This window comes from Hyperoodon ampullatus (genome assembly GCF_949752795.1).
Source record: "Hyperoodon ampullatus genome assembly, chromosome: 19".
NCBI classification, from domain to species: domain Eukaryota; kingdom Metazoa; phylum Chordata; class Mammalia; order Artiodactyla; family Ziphiidae; genus Hyperoodon; species Hyperoodon ampullatus.
Window position 1 is genome coordinate 2442595 of NC_136932.1, and position 3625 is coordinate 2446219.

Sequence of the window (3625 nt, forward strand, 5' to 3'; positions counted from 1 at the left end):
AGGAGGGAGGGAGGAGGGGATGCTGCTGACCCTAACGATGAGGAGGAAGCCTGGGCGGCACGCCGCTCACACAGCAGCTCACGCATGCACACACACGTGCACACGGACCCACACCTGTCTGTTCCCTCCTGCTCTTGCTTGCGTTTGTATATAAACCTGTGTACATAGATCCACCCGCATCAGAGACCCAAGTCAATTCACACACACACACACACACACACACACACACACACACACACATCACGCACACTCAGGACTCACACCGACACAACCCTCTCACTCATTCACATTTGAAATGACCTCACAGGATTGCAGGCACTCACGAACCACAGCCTCTCACACCCTTATCTATGGAGTCACGAACCCTCGCTCCCAGGCACACAGCGTGTACACGCACACGCACAGTCACTCATGCTCGTGCACACACTCTCACACACGCACCCGGAATCACGCACTCCCTTACAGCCATGCACACACACCCACACTCACACACACGGTCACGCATGCTTGGGCTGCCAGGTCAGAGGGGGTGTCCCCCCAGCCTCTCGAGCTCCTCATCACCTGAGCATGCCCCATGCGTGGCCTCTCCTGGGTCCTGTCCAGAAATGCCCCAAATCGGGGTCCCTGCTGAAGCCCCTTGACTCATGAGTTCGCAGCACCCAGTGGACACCCATCTTTGCCTAGAACCTAGAACTGGCCAGAACTACCCAGGCCTGAGGGACGTTGAGGCCCCAGCCAGGACCATGTATCCTGCCTGGCCCCCACTGTCTGGAGCCTGGACTCCCACAGGGCCCTGAGCCCCCAGTCCAGCCAGCTTGTCTTCCCCCTGAGGAGGGGTCCTGGATAAGGCCCGTGGCATCCCTGTGCCTCAGTGTCCTCATCTGTAGAAAGATGGGGTCACCTCATTCCATGCCCCTGTCACGGGTCACAAGGCTTCCACACGACCAGGAAAGGGCACTGTCAGCTGGAAAACATGGAGTCCAACCTACGGGTTAGTCATGTCTTTCTTAGTATCACCCTTCCTCACGGCATCCTTGCGAAACAGGCTCAGGGAGGCCCCAGGGCTGGTCCAGAACTGCAGCGTCAAGGGAGGGCTCTGTCAGCCCTGGGGGTCTATCCACACCAAGACCACTCACTGCCCAAGCCTTGCCCCTCAAGGCCCGTCTTTCCAAGAGGACCTGGGTCTGTGGCACCAGGTGCCCTGGGGGTAACAGTGAGAGGAGTGTGAGCCTCTTCTCTGATGGGGATGAAGCCCTTACACCTGATGGGCAGATGCTGCTAGAGATACCTGGGCCCCGGCAGGGGTCAAGGTGCAGCCCAAGCCCCAGTGCCTTGGAGGGGAGGGGATTTGTAGGGTTCTTAGTCCCCTATTTCCCATATTAAGCCATGGAGAGGCTCCTAGCAAGCCCCGCCCTCTCCCGGGAAAGAGAATGGACATGGCACTGCCTGCCACAGGGCGGCAAAGGGGGCCCGCTGGGTGGGAGGTCAGCCTGGCCAGGAAAACCAGACGCGGGAAGGGCGTGAAAGGAGTCCAGGGAGGGGCAGGAGTCCCGGGGGCTGTGCTGGGAGCTGAGGGCACCAACCAGGGAGGAGGTGGACAGCCTGGAGCTGGCCCAGCTCACGGCCCTGCGGGCTTGCACTGGGGCAGTCTCCACCAGGGAGGGGGTGGGGCCTGAGCCCCAGGTTCCGGGTGGGAGAGGCACGGATGGGGACAACCTTCAATGTGGCGAGAGGACGCAGATCACATTAGAAATAAGGGAGACCTTTCCGACGGTGACGACCTCCCCACGAGAACATGCCTCTCGCAAAGGATCTCCTTCATCCCTCTCCAGAAGAGGAGAAGAGGAAACACAAGAAGAAGCGCCTGGTCAGAGCCCCAATTCCTATTTCATGGATGTGAAATGCCCAGGATGCTATAAAATCACCACCGTCTTTGGCCATGCACAAACAGTAGTTCTGTGTGTTGGCTGCTCTACCGTCCTCTGCCAGCCTACAGGAGGAAAAGGAAGGCTTACAGAAGGATGCTCCCTCAGACGGAAGCAGCACTAAAAGCCCCCAGAATCAAGATGAATGCGAAACCATCCCAATAAACACATTTTGGATTAAAAAAAAAAAGAAAGAAAGAAAGAAGGGAGAAAGGAAAGGAGAGAGATGGAGACAGAGCTTGGTAGAGATGGAGAAGGTATGGCAATAAAGACCGAGAAGTCAAGTCTCCAGTCAAAGCGAGAGCACCCAGAAGGAGACAGAGCAGGGAAGGCTGCGGGGGAGAGAGCGTGCGTCCGTGGGAACTGCAGCCTGGCGCCCAGACTAGAGCTGGTCCCGGATCTAGACAGAGGATCAGAGACACAGAGAGCCAGAGAACCAGGGAGAGAGGGAAAGAGAGAGATGGAGAAAGAGAGAGACAGTAGAGAGATAGAGGCAAGACAGAGAGCCTGAGCCAGATCAACAGCAGGGAAGGGAGTGAGGGTGAGAGGCAGCCTGAGTCAGGCTCTAATTATGGGCGGGCGGGCGGGCAGAAGCAGAGGGCAGCCTGTTTGAAGTCTGTGGTGAGAAGCATCAAAGGGAGAAGGGGGAGGCCAGCAGGCGAGGGGAGACACAGGAGGGGCCGCCCTCTGCCACGGCCCACCTGGACCTCCCAGCCTCCACCCTTCCCTGCCCCAGCCGCCAGCTCCCCTCCACCCAGCTGCTCCGGACTGGCCAGAGGTCTGGCCACCTGGTCACCAGCCTGGAGCTCAGGCTGCCACGAATCCCTGCTGCCTTCTCAGCATCCCCAGGGGCAGGGCAGGCTTCTGGCCTCAGGGACTGCCTGGCTTGGGGAGGGGCAGGTTTCCCTTCCGGTTCCTGCAGCTACCCGCTTCCCGTCACCCCAGAAATATGTCCTGGCCTCTCCCAGCCCCCACTTTGGGGATCCTGAGGTGGGCTCCGAACTGCTCCAGCTTCAGCATCCCAGCACCAGCCCCCATGATTGGTCTTTCCTTGGATCCGGAAAGTTCCAGCTCTCAAGACTCCCAGCTCCCACCCAGGCCATTTTGGCCTCTTATGGCTGCAAGAGGATGTCCCAAGATGACTTCTGGCCACCCTTGTCTCAGGTCAGCAAATCAGCTGCGCTGGAGCCACCGTAGGTCACCTTCTCCAAAGAGTGTATTTTTCTGCGCTTCCTCTTCTGCCCTTTTCAGAGTTCTACAGCCCTCCAGGCCAGAAAGTCCTGCTGGTAGTCTCACCCAAATCCTTCATGCTGCCTCTTATTTCAAATAGAGGCCAGCAGGTCTCTGTACAAGAGCCCTAGAAACACTTAAAGGTCCTTGGCTATAGCCCATCTCCTTGGTCTCGAGCCTTCTCATTCTCTGGGGGCCTCACCTACATCCCTCAGGTGTGTCCTTCCAACGGCTGCTCCTTGAACCCGTTCTAACCAGCTGGACCAGACTGCAGGGAGGGGGTGGTGGGCTCAGACATGAGAGATGGCATGTGGCAGAGAAGTCAGGTCGACTTGAATAGGAATCCTGATTTTATGACCTCCTTGATGGGTAATACCAGGCACATTCTTTAATCATTCTGGGCCTCAGTTTCCTCATCTGTAAAATGGGTGAAATACTCCCTCCCTTGAAAGGATACTGTGAGAATTAAA

The 3625-nt window shown here is 57.6% G+C and overlaps 1 pseudogene across 1 annotated transcript; it reads left to right on the forward strand.

The window, feature by feature from the left end:
* The first annotated feature begins 1795 nt into the window (after positions 1 to 1795).
* Positions 1796 to 2049, forward strand: LOC307067802 (small ribosomal subunit protein eS27-like; annotated as a pseudogene). The gene has a single exon. The product of its transcript is annotated as a small ribosomal subunit protein eS27-like (transcript).
* The last annotated feature ends 1576 nt before the right edge of the window (positions 2050 to 3625 follow it).